We start from the raw sequence: 16,480 nt of genomic DNA on the forward strand, positions 1-16,480 counted from the left end.
GTGTTGGGGGAGAAGAATCAAGGAGCAAAAGGAAAGAGGAGGCGGGGGGGGGGGGGAGCCACAGTTGCACGAAGCAGTCGCCGCCGCCTCCTCCTCGGTGCTCGCGCCAGCAGCTCCGCGGTAAATGACTCGAGAGACACACACACACTCGCGCTCGCCTGCCTTCCTCCCGGGTCCGGGATTCAGCGCCCACCCGGGCGGTAGCGGGCGCCGAGCTTGGCGCGCTCGCTCCCTTCTTCTCCCTCCCCTCCCAGATTCCCCGTGGTCACGTGGCCCCTGAGCGCGCGGCCCACGGCTCGCGCGCCACGGAGACTCCCCCCCCGCCCCCCAACTCCCCCTCTTCTGTCCACGTGTCCATTCCGCATTCCCAGCCTGGGGGCGCGCGCCGCTCCTTAATGAGACTCGGGCAAGGGCCGGCTTCGCGGTTCCCTTCTTCTGTTTTACGTTTAATTTTTCCTCCCGGATGCATGCTAGCTCTGGGACCCGAGTGGGGTCAGTTAGCTGCAGCGGCTGCGTTTCTCTCCTGTAGACGCCACCGCAGTCGCCGACGTCCCTTGTCAAAGGATGCAAGCTCCCTTTCGGGTGCCGGAGGTGTTTTCAGCGGTCTACCAGAGGCGCGGGTAGGGGGCATCCTACCCCCATCCCTAGGGTCTGCGTGGGTTTGTTCAGGGCACCCGGTGGGAATGAGCCTAGCTGCCGCGCCCAGCTCTTTTCGGGAGGCGAGGGAGCTCTCCCGCTCAGCTCTCCGGCTCAGTGGGCCGGGGGCACCGCTGGGGGCAGACCCAGTGGCTGGGCGGTGGCGGGGAGGTTGGCAGAGAAGAGGGGACTGCTGGTCTACAGGTTGTTTTGCAAGCCTCTGAAGGGGCATGGGGTGAACATGAGGAGCTGCCCTTTCTTGCACACTCACCCAGTCGCCTGCTGAGGTGGGGGAGGGGTGGCTGGGGTAGCAGTTCATTCCCAGTGTCCGGCCCCTTTCATTAGAGCAATACCTAGATCAGACCCGACAAGTCAACCGTCAATCAGGCATTGAATCAATGGCCGTGATTTTATAGCTTCATTGGGTATCATGTCCTCACCCCCCCTCCCCCTCCCCCAGCAATGCCCTATAGGATGCTCAGTTCTTCAAGCACTGTATGCCTGACTTGGTCCTAACCTTCTTGATCCTGTGTTTCCTTTTCCTCTAGGAAAGTGACATTTTGTTTTTGAAAAATGGGCTCCAACAGCTCCTAGAAGCCCTCCTCCTCCCTGGCTGCTGGCTGTGGCTGCCTCAGCTTGATACTGGGACCTGCTAAGCTGCTCTTGCCTCTCCCCCATCCCCTATCTGTCTGGAACTCAGAGGTGCAAGCACAGGGAGGGCGGGCTGGACTGTTGGAGGCCCTGGGGACGGAAGGTGCTGGAGTAGTCAAAGATGATTCTCATTAGGCCCCTAATGCCTGATGGCAATTAATGTCACCCAAGGGCTTATTAACCAGCCCACAGAGAGGAAAGCCAGCAATCAGGCTGTGTGTGGGAGGAGGGGAAGGAGCCACTTTCCTAGACAGAGGAGGGTGTGGGGAGGGAGGAAGGAAGCAGGGGACCCTTTTACCCCTACACTCCTGGCCAGGCCAGTGGGAAGTGACACAGGACCCCAGGACGACCAGAGGGAAGAGGCAAGGGCTGCTTTCGCTGGTGGTTTGGACCAGGCTGTCCTTTACAGTCCTCCACAGCTGACTCCAGAGCAGGAGGGTGTTGGGTTTCAGCCCACCTTCTGGCCATTCTGAAAACAGCACAATGTTCCAGTAGTCAGGGTGTCAGTGACTTAGATATGGGCATCTTCTCTCTGCCCCAACTCAGTTTCCCCTTTTTCCTCCTTCCCTTTTGCAACAGTACTGTGAATATCTCCAACATCACAGCCATTATAGGTACAACAGTGAGCAAGGGAGAGAACCAGCTCTTGCCCCCACGGAAATTCTGTTCAGGAATGGAAGGCAGACACTAAGCTTGTGACCAGATACAGTCGTGATATCTGCAGTCATGTGCTTTTGTTTTTGTCTTCTGGAGAGGACAGAGGCCCATCTCAGGAAGGGCAAGGGGACCCTGCCATTTTTAGAGAACTCCATTCCGTCCTTGTTCTTCCTGTACCTCCTATGTAGATCTGCCCTTCATGGACCAGGGAGCCTCCTGCTGGGTCAGGTACCTGTTTGCCCTCTCCATCTGATCCACCGTCGAAGGGAAGGACTGCTGATGATGCTGGGGGAGTAAAATACCCAAATGACCCCAACTCCAGTGCCCCAATGGCCTGTCACAGTGCACATTCTAGGGCTGACCTCTGCCAGCTGCTGTTTGAACCTCACATGCCATTTACCTGGAAGGGAGCTCATGCATTCCTCTACCTTCCCCATCACACCAACAGGCTGCCCTTGGCCCATCTGTGGGTCCTTGTCCTGTGTTCCCAACTAGCAATGCCCTTGGAATCCCAATAGGAGAGGTCAGTGAAGCAATCCCTGGAGCCCAGGCTGGAGAGAGGATCTGGCATGGTGTCTGCTTCTGTCTCCCAGGAGCACCTAATTATGTTATGATGATATTGTGGTCTTTCTGCTTTCTCTTTCTGGTTGGGGCTGAGTGTCTTTCTGGATGGAGGCTTGGCTATGGCTGTGTTTGTCTCCATTTCCAGCTCCTGGGTGATGCCTGGAAGGAGCCTTAGCCTCCTTCTAAGTAGACAGGCAGCTCCAGTGCCTTGCATAGCTCAAAGACCCACACAGAAATGGGTACCCACTTCCTCCCCTACCCAACCAGCCTTACAGGAGACTGGTGACCCCTGCCCTTGGGCATGTCCCTGGGTTTCAGGATATCTGCAGACCAGAGGACAGGCCAGACTGGAGCATCACTGAGAGGATGTTCCTGGGACCACCCTAGATTGTTCATCCGTGTCAGCAGGAGGGCTCCAGAATCCTTAAGCTGCCCCTCTTTACCAATGCAAAAAAAAAAAAAAAGCCTGCTAATTCCATCATTTTATAAAATATTTGGATTTTTTTAATTGATCTTTAATTATGTGTGAAGCACTGTGCTAGGTAGTAGATGCATAGGTTGAGCAAGACAGACAAGACTTAGACAGCAGAAATTCAAGAGCCTCCACCAACCCATACAGAGAACTGGTGATACTAATAGGTAACATTAAGGAAGGCTATTTTATATGCGGGACTGTGCTCAGCATTTTCATGTGTTACCTGGGTCCTTACAATAACCCTGTTAGTAGATACTATTATTTTTTTTTTGCAGTGCTGGGGGTAGCTACTGTTATTATTACCATTTCTGGATATGAAAACTGAGGCTCAGAGAAGGTAGGGTTTTTCCCCTAGGATCACACAGCTAGAAAGTACAGTACCATAACTCTGTACCACATGTATGTGATTCCAAAGCTCAGATAAGTAACCCACTTGACCACTTTTACAGTGATGGGGAAGTGCTCAGGGCTTTATAAATGACAAGCTACCACCTCTGGCTGTACATGCTTATAGACAGTGGGGCCCTAGGCATGAACAGGCCATTCAGCCCAGGCAGGGCAGTACAGTGCAGTGAAAGAGGCCAATGTAGGGTCTCTGGGAGAAAGAGGACTCTGGAGAGAGAGTAGCATTCTCTACAGTATTGTCCAGAGTAGTTCAGCCTCTTGCTTTCCCTCCCCTAGCCTCCAGACACACCTACGTGTGTTAGGTCTACGTCCAGTTTAACCTACTTATTTATCATAACCATCACCCAGACTACCCTGTAGCTGGACCGCTTTGTCTCCCCCTTCAGGCTAAGCTCTTGGCTGACATTCCAGGACCATTACTGATGCACTGAGAATGTTACCAGCTAAGGGAGGCAGTACGTGATGGCCAGCACACGGGTTCCCAAGCAGAGACCTGGTTCTAGTTCTATAAGGCGAGGCAACTGCAGCAGTCTGCTCTGGCTGCCATAACCAATACCCCAGAGGGGTTGGCTTAAACCTCAGAAGTTTATTTCTTATAGCTCTGGAGGCTGGAAGTCCAAGGTAAGGTGATGGCAGGGTCGGCCCTCTTTCCTTGGCTGGCGGTTGGATGTTCTTGCTGTGTTTTCACATGGCCGTTTCTCTGTGCTCATGAATCTCTTCTTATAAGGACACTAGGTAGTAGATTAGGCCCCCATGCTAATGGCCCCATTTCACTTAATCTCCTCTTAAAAGACCTGGTTTCCAAATACAACTGGATTCCAACTTACTTAAAGTAGGGACTTCAACTAGTCAATTTTAGGAGGATACAGTTTAGCCCATAACAGTGACTATAATTCATCATCCAAAGGTGATGCTATTCATAACCACCTTGGTAGTTAAGTAGACCACCCAGCGCACACTGGAACCACTGACCCCTAACATCCTGGCCCCATCACTCATCCTACATCTTTGCTTTAAACTTTTAAACTGCCTCATCTCTCCAAAGCCACTAACACATTACTCTGCTCAGCTCCCCTCTACATCTTACCATTACATAGTAATGTCCATGGAGACATACTCTCAATTTAGGATTTTAGGTCAGAATCCAACCCCACTTTTTTTTTCTTTTTTGGTATGGGGATGGAACCCAGAGCCTCCCACAAGCTAGGCAAACACTCTTCCACTGAGCTACAGCCCCCAATCCACCTTCCTGTTTTTTATAGATAAGAAATCCAAGACCTAGGGAGGTAGTTATGGGCCCAAGGCCAGTTATTGACAGTGAGAGCAAGGATGGGCTGAGTTCTCTGTCCCGCAATGTGTCCATCCTGAAGCTTCACCATTTGGCTCAGTTCCACACAAATTAAGAACCCATCCTTTCTTTTCTGGAGGGAATGAGCCTCCCTAAATCATTGTTTTGGAGACTCGGAGCCCTAGTTGGTGTGGAGGTTGGCTTAGTTTAGACCTTGGGCTGTAGTTCTAGTAAGTTGTGTTTACTTACTCATTCATTCAGCCCTACCTTGGACTCGCCTTCCTCTGTGAAGCCTTCCCTGACACTGCCCACACCTTGGCCCTGTTGTGTGCTCTCATAAGTCCCTGTGTTTATCTGGTTGCATTGACTTATCTGTCTCCCTCTCTAGAGAGGACACCCAGGAAGGCAAGCCATCTATGTTGACCCCCTTGGTATGACCCTTGTCTGACATCTGTTGAGGACTTTGTTAATGGCCTTTGAATGAATGAACAGTTAATCACACACTATGTGTCTGGAGCTCTGATAGGTGAGCAAGATGGTCTTTGGCCTTGAGGAGCTCACCAAGTGGGAGGCAGGAGGCAGACACAGGGATTGTGGTGGGTGTGACAATGAGAACCACCACAGAGGAAGCCCAGGGGCTGTGGGCATGGGCAGGAAGGGAAGGCTTCCTGGAAGAGGTGCACTGAAGGAAAAATTGGTGTAGGCCAGAGACTTGACCAGAAAAGGGAGCAGAGAGGAGGCAGTGCCAGAAGAGGGAGCAGCTATCCTAAAACTGGAGCCAATGGGGATCCAGTGTGTTGGGGACTGAGGTTTCAGTGTGGCTACACCAGTGACCTGGGGGAGCTGGAAAGGAGGCTGGAGAGGCCAGTGAACACACCATCCCCACACATAAAGGTCCATGCCTGTGATGACACATGCTTAGGGTTGTCATATTCAGTCACATGCAAGAAGGAAGGGCTGAAGACACCTTAGCAGCGCATGCAATCCATGTGTGCACACACATGCATGCATGCACACACATGCACACACCAGTGCTCTGCAAACAAATTGCTCTCTGGAATGTCATTTGTGGGTCTTTTACTCTCATTTCCCTAGCATCTGCCTTTGGTTCCTTTTCAGACAGCACACTCCTTCCAGACCCTACCCATGCCCAACCTCCTTCTATCTGTCCTCTGTCCTTCCTCCCTCAGGCACACATGGATGGCAAGCTAGGACCACCCTGGGCTCCCAGCCAAGGGAGGATTTGGACTTAGGCCATGCAGGCTGGATGCTGTTCCTCACCTCGTTTCTTCCCCACCCCCATATGGTCTCATTTAATTCCTGTGTGTGTGTGTGTGTGTGTGTGCATGAGAAAGAGAGAGAGAGAGAGAGAAAGAACAAGAACACTATCCCTGCTCCAGTCCAGCATCTAAATAGTAGTAGATTCTTGATATTACTATAACTTCCTCAACCTCGCTGCCAGGTGTAGTGCCAGGGGCTTCACTGCCCCATTCCCAGCCTCCTGAGCTGCTCCTGGGACCCCACAGGGTCATCCAGCTCCTGGGGTTGGCACTGCCCAGGAGTACTGAATGGGAAAAGAGAGCTGTTCTGGGGAGGGTGAGGGAGGAGCCAGACAGCCTGAAGACAAAGAGGAAACCCTTTTACTGCAGACTGTATGCCTGAACAGCCAGTAAAGGCCACCTGGGTAATTGTGAGAGTTATGGGGCAAAGAGTCTCAGAGCATCAGATACCTTGCCTGATTTCAGACAGCGGGCTCTCAGGTTAGAACTGGAGTTGAATCCTTTTCCCCTGAAATGGGAATCCTTGCTTCAGTTCCCCAGTCCATTTCCCAAATCCAATCTCAGATTCCTTATGCCTTAATCCAGCTGTAAAACCATCTATGACTCCCTATTGCCTGCAGGATTAATTCCAAATGTCCCAAATTTGCATTTATAGCATGACATAGACCTTCCAGCTTGTTTCTCTTTTTAGCCACTTTCCTGCTATGAACTGTGCCTTGTTCTGCTAGTATACCCTTTTGCCATGCATTCTCTGTTGAAACACCTGTTTCTCTTTCCCTGTCTCTGTGGAGGCTTTTCTGCAAAGGCTGCTTCCACCAACCCAGATGGAATCATTCACTGTCTGCTTCATAGCTAGAATTCACCCAACCTCTGTCTTAGTTTCCTCAACTCACTTATAAAATCCTTAGGGACAAAGACTAAAGTTTGTTCATCTTTAAATCCCTTGCAACATTGAAAAGATCCACAGATGGAGTAATGTTCCTGAATGTTAGCTGAGCGAGTGAATGAATGAATGAATGACCCAAGAGACAATAGTTTGGATACCAGCGTCTTTCACTATGTCAGGTATTTCTATCCATTCCACCTTAAAATCTTCACTAGAATCCTGAATAGCATGTAAATACTATCTCCATTTAGAGAGTAGGCAGCGAGACTCAGAGAGGCAAATTAATTTGCTCAAGGTTACACAGCTGGGAAGTGGCAGAGCTGAGACTACACCCCAAGTCTGTTGGTTCTTGTAGCCTGTGTGTAGTCCAGCCAATTTCAAATGCCCTCTGAGGCCAATTGATCATCCTGGAACCTCTCGTGTCCATCTCAAATTCACCAGAGGGGACACACAAAGGGAGATAGGGCATCTACTTGAGGCCCCAAGTCCTCCTCAGGCCAAGTGAAGCAACATTCTAGGCTTAAGGAACAGACAGAGATAACAGCACGGTCTCACAGTGGCCCAACCTCTGTCCCCCCACCTGCCTCTTGGGTGGCTACTCAGTTGTGTAAAGGATGGTCTGAACCTAAGCTCTGGAGTCAGATTGCCTGAGTTCAAACCCTAACTCTACTAACTACCAGCTGTGTAACCTTGGACAACTTACTTAACCTCTCAGTGCCCAGTTCCTCATCTGTAACATAGGGCTACTGACTGCATCTCCCTTTTAGTGTTATAAGCACTTTGGAACAGTGGTTAGCTTGGTAGGTGCTGCTGCAAATGTTTGCTGTCACCATTATCCACACCATGAGACACAAGGCCCGAAGGGCTCATTCTGTCTTGCTGCAAGGAGCCACCTCCGTGTCTTTCTATGTGTGCTGGACAGGCCCCTAAACATTCCAGGCCTCCGGTGTAAGACCAGAAAGCAAAATTGGGCTGGGAGAACAGCTCCAAGGAAAACCAAATCAAAGTGACTTTTGTGGTGACAAATGCTTAATAATAACTTTACAAATCCAGTTGAATTACTATGAATAACAACCTCTTTTTTTTTTCTCCCTTTTTCTTTTTGTATGGATACGGCTCCTGTCTCCCAGAGAACACACAGCTACAACCCTGAAATCTACCCAAAAGAATCATTACTGGGAAAACAAACTAAAAATAACCCTGAAGGAAACTGCGCCGGCTCAAAAGCAGTTCTTTGGAGGTGGGGGCGTCCAAGGCAACTTTCCCGTTGTTTCTAGGGTAATAGAGTCAAATTTTTAATCCGGAGGTTGCTTTGGGGTTGTGTCTTGCCCTCCACACCACAGCCTGGGTCCCTAGGTCATTTTCAGGGCTCCTCCTGGGCACCTGGCCCCTGTGCTATCTTTTGGCAGGGCAAGGTGGGGGCCCTACTCTTAGTCCCTGTTACCACCCTGTGGCTCCTAGGGGGCTCCCTTTTTCCTTCCTCTTGAAGACCAGAATCCCCAAGGTGGGCCCAGCCACCTCCCTACCCTGTCCTGTATGCTGGCTTGACCCCAAGCCTGTTCCTCTCCTCGGAGGGTTCCTATGTGTCACATGCTTTTCTCAGCCTTTTTCTTTAAGTTTGGTCCCGCCTTCCAGATCAAGGGTGAGGCTGAGAAAGGCTGAGTCCCTGGTTTAAGGACATGCAGGAGGAAGGAAAGCTGGAGGCTGGAATGTGAACTCAGGGCAGGTCTGCCTGAGGACAGAGGCTGCAAAGGTTCTCCGGGAAGCCCTGTGTGGAAGGGCCTTGGCTTCCCCAGGCCCGACATTATGGGGTATAGGGGAAGGGGCTGCTCACAATAGGCACATGGGCATAGATCATGTCTTCCCTTCAGACTGAGTGTCCCAAGACAGGCGCTTTGTCTCTGTGGTCAGGGAGGAGCCATATCTTGTCTGTGTTTCTCAGTCTGGATTGTCCACAGGCAGGACTGTGACTCCCCATCAAAAGGGGGTTCCTGAGGGTGGGATTCCCTCCTTAGTCTGGGGTGGCCCCCAGACAGGCTGTCTCCCATCAGTAAGGAGGAGATTTCAGAACAGGGGTCTCCCTCCCCTCTCAGATTGGGGGCTCCCTTCTGGAAGGGCTGAATCTCCCCCCCACCAGGAAGGAGGCACCTGCCAGGGGTTATCACCCCCCCATCCAGATCCTGTTCTTGGTCTCCCTCCCTCCACTTGCCACCTGGATTCCAGAATTTCCAGCTGATAGGCAATGGCTGACTAATGGGAAGGGCAGTGGGATAAATGTGGGGATCTTGTGGTGGGGACCAAGGCTGTCTGTCTCCCCTGCAGAGATGGATGCCTGACCCTGGGAAGGCTGACGCTCTCTTCCAGAGAACACTGCAGTTCCCCATGATTGACATATGTCCCTGTGGAGCTGGAGCTGAGGTGGATTCTGGGGATGGGTGGCTGCTGGTGCCCACACCTGGCCCATAGGCTCTGTCTGTCCGTCTGTCTGGGGAAGATAGATGACATTATTGCACAACGAGATGATGCAACCAAGGTCAGAGTGAAGTGTTTAATTGGAATGTCAGGGGCCAGCCTGCAGGGCTGCAGTGATTGATTCTCTAGAGGCTGTGGAGGAAGTGGTCCCTGCAAGGTAGGGGGTGCAGGAGTCTGTGAGGGATCTAGAGGAGGCTAGGGCAGAGATAGGCAACAAGGCCCTGTGCACTTCTGCACTGAGGCTTCTGTCTCTGCTAGGCCATATGCCTTCTACAAAGGGGAAACTGAGGCCCAGCAAGTGGGAAGCATTTCTGGGATAAGGATCAGGAGCTGCACCCTTCAGCCTTTCAGCTCTGTCAGACAGCTGTTTCCTTCCTCCTCCTTATCACTTTGGATCCCCTCACTGGTCTCGGTCCCCTTCCTTTGTAGAGGTGGGGGTTGGGGAAAAATGAGTATCACACGGCAGAGAGAAAACAGCCCCCTTACAGCCTTGCTCCTCTGTCTCCAGCCCACTGAGGACTGGCAGGGTGGCAGCAAAACTTAGAAGCCTCTGATGGGAAGCTCTTCTCATAGGTCCCAGAGACTAAGAGGTTTCTCCTCTGTGAGAGAAACTGAGTCAGATTGCTGGGCTTGGTTTCCCCCTGTTCCAGGACAAGGAAGAATTGGGTATGGCAGCAGGTAGGACTCTGTCTACCTGTCCTTGTCTTGGAAGGTGAGCTGCAGGGTAGTGTTGAAGGGAAGAAGGTGTGGGCAGGGAAAGGTAAGCTGGGTCTGATAGTTGTGGTGAGTGTGCACATGCTCCTTGCCTGGGTAAGAGAAAAGAACAACTGGAGGTGGCAAGGGGAAGACGCTAGGGTTTAAGAAGGTGTGACACATATGGGTTCATCATTGAGTGGTCCCTAAAGGAAAGGACTGGAGGAGATGGGGCAGACTGAAGAGTGTGCGGTTTGGGTGTGTGGGAGAGGTATTGGAGGCGTGGGCTGGTACAAGATGGGGAGAAGCTCCTGACATGAATGTAGGGTAACAGCTGTCCCCCGATGCATGCTCACTGTTTCACATCTTGGTGTCAGAGGGCTAAAGGCAGGGCATTGCATTTGTTATCATGAACACGATAACCATCAATACCACCATCACTGACATCACCATCACCACTGTCACAGTTCTTATCACCATCATCACCACATTCCCACCACCACCACCACCACCACCACCATCACCACTACCAGCATCACCATCATCACTACCACTACCATCATTACCATCATCAAAGTCATTGTCATCACCAATCAGCAGTCACTGACCTGCCCTCCCTCTTGCATGATGCTTTACAATATATCCCAAAGCATTTCCACATCCTTCCTTGAACAAGAAATTAGCCAGAGGCTTGGGAAATAGGCAGGGATACTCTAGGCATATCCATTTCACAGAAGAGGAAACTGGTAAGTGACATGGCAGGATTAAGCAGCATGTTTACAGACAAGCTATCACTAAAACTGAGTTCTTTCCTGCTGGTCCAGAGCTCTTCCTCCTACCCCTCACTGATGCAGACTTACTGTTGCTCTCCTTACACTCTTTCTCCTCCTTCTACTTGGCATCAGCACAAATTGGCAAGGAAGATTCTACCTTTGATAAAATAACAGCTTCAGCCACAGTAGTACAAAACTAGATACACACTCGTGGGCAAGTCTCTTCCCCTTATTGGGCCCACACAGTAGAGGAAATTTAAGAGGAAAAAGGTTCAGAGGGGAAAAGGAAGTCTTTGAGCAGGACCAAGGGTCTGCTGCTCTGCAGGTGGACTGTACTCAGAACCCCTAGCCTGGTTTCTAGAGGGAAAGTTGGCTAAAAACGGGTGAATGGGCAATCTCAAAGTGTCTCTGAAGGGCTTTGGCAGAATCAGTGACTCCAGTGTGTTTATGTATATTTATGTGTTTGAACTGTGGGATCCAGGATGTTTTTATTCAGACCCTAGGGAAGATATCAGGACCCCTCTTAGGATTCCTGTCTCCCTACTGCCTGGTCCTCACAGCAATGCAGCCACTGACTTAGCTCCCTCTGATTCAGAATATTCAGAAAAATAGAATATAGGAAGTGGGGCTGCAGGTTTCAGCTGCATCAATAAGGCACCTGTGGTGGGAGTGCCCCATTCCTTGCAAAGTTGGAGATGGCTTCTTTCCTCTTGTGAGGGTCCCTTGTCCACTCTCAGACATAGACGCTTGCAACACTGGCTTAGAGAATGGGCCTGAGCTCAGCCTGGGCACTCACTGTACAATGACCTTGAGCAAGGGTCTTGCTCCTTGTCTACTGGAAGAGGTGGGGGATGGGCGGGCTCTACCTTCTATGAGCGTGAGAAATAGACTTTCTTTAGCAATAAGCCCCATTAGTGCCCTCTATGCTCCATAGCCCCTGATTTCCAGGGCTGTCTCCCTCCAAATATTCTGATAGACCCCTATACTTGCCAAGCATTCAGTGCATCTGTTCAGTTCAAAAATCTAGTTGTCTCACTTCCCACAGCATCTCATTGTCCTCAGAAGAAGTCCAAGCGCTCCTCTGAGGTCTTCGGGACCCCCCACTGCCAAGAGGAGAAAGTGGCTGGGCTTATCAAACTCTCCTGCCTGCGCTAACCCACTACCAAAGGGCAGCCACAGGCCTCCCTGGGCTCCAGGTGGCTGGACCTGGCATAGACTTGACTCCATGGCTGGCAAACCAAAGTTCCCGAAGGACTGGAGTTCATGGAGGAGTCTTGGAAAATGAGGGGTCAGGGCCCTAGGGGTCAATGTCAGCACAAGTCAGGAGGAGGCAGAAGCTGTCAGGTAAGGGAAAGGGCCTCCTACTCATGAACTGTGCTCGGGATTTGGGGGAGACCCTCACTCCCTGATGAGACATCCTGTCTCTTGCTTCTTCTGACAATAAGGCCCCCATTAGTAGAGGAAGCCTGTCTTGGGACCCAGCACAGTGACACCAAACCACTTGTCCCCTGCTTGCTTTTGCTCCTAGCATTCTCTTACTCTCCCCTTTCCTCCAGGTTTGCACCTGAGGCTTCAGCCACAGAAGTCTGTGTTGTCTGAGTGTGATGATGGGTGTTTAACTGCTTTGCAATTGCTGTTCCTTTTGCTGCAATGCCACCTTCTGCCTGTTCTCAGACACTCATTCCTCAGGCCTCCTCTGGGAAGATTTTCTGACCACCCCTGCCTCACCTGTAGGGCCAATCAAGCCTTTTATGTCCCCACATGTTCCTGAAATTGCCCCTCAGAGCCTGGTCCTAATCTATCTTCTTCTTCTTTTTTTTGGTAGTAGTAGGGTTTGAACTCAGGGCCTCGCACTTGCTAGGCAGGCACTCTGTCAGCCCTTTTTTGGTTGTATATTTTTTGAGATAGGGTGTCTTTGCCTGGGCTAGCTTCACACTGTGATCTCCTGATCTCTCCCTTCTGAGTAGCTAGGATTACAGGTGTAGCACCGGCACTCATCTTAATACATCTTCTTGAGACTAAGAACTTGCCAAGGGCAGAAACCATGCCTTTTCATCTCAGTCTCCACAGCTCCTGGTACATGACTTACCCTGGAGGGGGCATTGAAGTTGCGTTAAATAAATGAATTAAATAAATAAATGGCTTCTAACATTCATACATTGACATTGGAAATATGGGAAGAAGACCAAGTTGGGGTGGGTTGGGAAAAAAGATGAGTTAGGTTTGGACAGGAGGCAAGGAGTATATGAGACTTGAGCTCAGGAGACAGGGTTGGGCCAGAGAGAGTTTTGGAAACTGCACACTATGGATAGTCAGAACTCTACGTGTGTGCACATGTGCTCAGAAGAAAGAATAGAGAGAGGAGACTCCTTATTCTCCAGCCCTAAGCTGGGGGCTACCTACCAGTCATTCTGGGGCTAGAGGCAGCCATAGTTTTGGGGGTGAAGGCTGTCAGGACAAGCATCTTATCCTGTACTGCTTGGCACATCTCTCTCACACTCCTTTTCTCTCATCTCAGCAGATGAGTTCCTCATGAATGAGCATGCCAAGGTGCTGCTGAAGTTTTGTTTGGATCATCCATCTGCAGGCAGCCAGCCCTTCCCCTGTCCTTCCATGGGTGGGGACCACCAGCAAAGGATGTGCCAGCCTCACATGAGTCCTGACAGGACTGCAGAAACTTGATGACAGAGGAGGCAGACAGGATGGGATAGCCTGAGGAGGTGAGCAAGGTCAGGCTCAGCAGCTGGGGCCATGGTGCACGATGGTCTCTTCCATGCCTTAGCTCTTGGGAATAGTAGCCACCCTTCAGGGAGTGCTCTTTGTGTGTCAGGCATGGCAACAGGTAGCATATAATGTTCTCTCTTCAATAACCTTTTGGGCAGAGAATTTACTCTGTTTTATAAATGAGAAAACTGAGGTTCAGAGAAGGCATAACTGTCTCACAGTTACACTGATGCACAGCATTTAATTGCAAGATCAGAGTCCAAATCTTGGCCTCTGGAGTTCTTGTCCTCCACCACTTGTTGCCCTGGGAAGGAACATTTCATTGGGCTAGCTTGCTTGCCTGCCACAGCAGGGCTGGACCTGCCCCAGGAGCTCTGGCTGAAGACATGGTGCTCTCCTGGTGTGGGCCATAGCTACTGCCTTTTTCTTCCTGTGGTATAGAGGTGGTTGGAGAAAAGAAGCCAGAGTGCCCAGGCAATGCCCATGTAACTGTAGGAGTCTGGAGCCAATCTCTGCTTTCCTCTTACACATTGGGCAACTCAAAGAAAGTGACTTAACATTTTGGTGCCTCAGTTTCTTCAGCTGTAGTGTGAAGGTTATCATAGTGCCTATCTCATATTGTTGTTATGGCAGAATAGTGCCAGGCATTTATTAATGCAAAGTCTATGCTGTCATATGTCATCACCATCATTATTGTTACAATCTTCCCCTCTACTGGCATCATCATCATTCTTCAGACACTGGACAAGTTGCTTCCACTTTCTGAACCTCAATTTCTTTACCTAGGAAAGGAGAATAGTAAATTATTGCAAGCCATGTCATATTATAGAGTTTTTGAGTGCTTATCATATACTTGGTACCATTTTGAGTTTGCTGACTCATTTAATTCTTAGAAGTCCCTCCAAGATCAGCTTGTGAATAGTAGAACTGGGATTCCAATAGAGGCCACCTGACTCCAGAGTGCATCTGTTAACGACCAGCCTATTAACTTTGTACTCATTCTGACCCCTTCTGGGTGGTGACAAACTGTGTGTATAGAATAGTGCGCAACATTGCAGAACACATTCTACAATGATGTGTGAGCTGTGTGAGTCCACGACTGTTACCTGCCTTTGTGTGCCTATGTATGTGCATGTGAGAAAGACATGCTTTTAAAATGTGTGTGATCTTTTATACTTTCTGTGTATGTTCTGGTCCTCCTGTAATATTGTTTAATCTTCAGTTATTGATTGGGTACTGTGTAGCTGGTGCGTGCATATGTGTGTGTGTGTGTGTGTGCGTGCACATTTCAGTGGGTATGCATGCAGTATGCCGTCTGCTTTTGTCAGGATGAGAGTCTGTGGGTGCTGTAGTTATGTGTTCGCATGTGCATCTGTACAGGAACCAAGGAGTTGGTTGTGTGCCTAGTTATGTCTCTATGTGCGGGGTGCTGGTATGTGTGAGCTGGTGTGCCCGTGGGCTGAGTGCCCTGAGTGTCTCGGGAAGCCAGAAGGCTGGTGCAATGTGGGCTGGGGGAGTCTCCAGCTAGAGGGTTTAGACAGACTTCTTGTTGGCCTCGGCCCAACTGCACCTCCCTCTGCAAACAGCGCCTAGCAGACATGCTGAGTTTTTCCACACGTGGAAACAGCCCTTAAATATTTACCCACCAGCCTGGTGGAACGGCCTGTTTCTCTTCCTGGCTTTCCTTCCACAGATGGAGTCCCAAGGATGAGCACTCTGCTGTCCCTGGGACTTGGCTTAGCTGGCCCTAGGACTCTGGCCTCCCAGGAGTCAGTGAGGAGAGAAATACTAGAGAGTCTGAGGCTACCCTGGCTCTTGATGTGGATTGCACCCATTTGCCTTCCCTCATATGTGCCTTCATGTCATCTCAGGTTAACAGGTGTGCTCCCGTATCACACATGGGCACTCACGTCTCGCTCACTTCCCTCTTATACTCAGGTACACCAGAACTCATAGCCTCACCCCATGTACTCTCCCTGCCTCTTTGCTTATGCCTAGTTGGCAGCCTCATGATCCTTTTACCGTTGCTGTGCTCTCAGTTTTCCTATTCCACACCCATTCAGTTCCCCACTCTTCCACACTTTCCAGCCCAGAAGCTTGTCCCCATGTTCCTCCTGCCCCTTCTCAGGACCCCTACCCCCTTCCCTCAGGGCAGGAGATCCTGGCAGGATGCATGGCTCTGTCCATGGTCCTGAACCATCATACTTGGTAGATATTTTTCCACTTAACCCTGGGATAATAGTGGTAACTCTTACCCTAAAGTGTTCAGGAATTCTGAACTGGGTGAAAAAAATAATATAGAAAAAATAAGATCGAACACACACACATGCAGACTGAGAGGTAAAAGAGAAACAAAAAGATAAAGAGGCACAGGAAAGAACCTGAAGACACAGAGAGACAAAGAGAACCATAGAAAAGAGACACAGACAGAGACAGAGAGACAGGCAGACACACAGACAGAGGCAGGCAGAGAGAGAAAGAAGTCACTGGAAAGGCAAAAATGTTCTGAGATTTCAGAGAAAAAAATTACTTTTGTTTTGACATCGCTTTCAAATAACTCTACTTGCTAAGAGAGCAAATTATTTTCCTCTGGGAAGCTGGGGGAATGTGTGCCCCCTGATTCTCCAAGCTGGAACAATGACAAATGAAGGCCAACCCTCAGATGTTCCAACTCCTTGCCAGAGCTGAGGTGCATTCAAAAGAAGATGCTGATAGTATGACCTTGTCTCTGGATTTGGGATCCATGATGGGGTCTCAGAGGCTGGCATTCTGAGAGGTCACTGTTTTCCTGTGCCATTCAGGACTGCTAACCCCTAACCTCCCCAACCTGCCCTGGCTGAACAAGGTTTAAAGGCCAGAGATCATCTGGAGAGGCCAACTGGAAACATGCAAGCCCCCTGTTTGCTGCTGGCCACACTTGACCTCAAGGCACAGGAGGCAGAGAGTGCAGAAATAGTCCACTTGGCTCACATCTTT

The sequence above is a fragment of the Castor canadensis genome, chromosome 11 (assembly GCF_047511655.1).
Source record: "Castor canadensis chromosome 11, mCasCan1.hap1v2, whole genome shotgun sequence".
In the NCBI taxonomy this organism is placed as follows: Eukaryota; Metazoa; Chordata; class Mammalia; order Rodentia; family Castoridae; genus Castor; species Castor canadensis.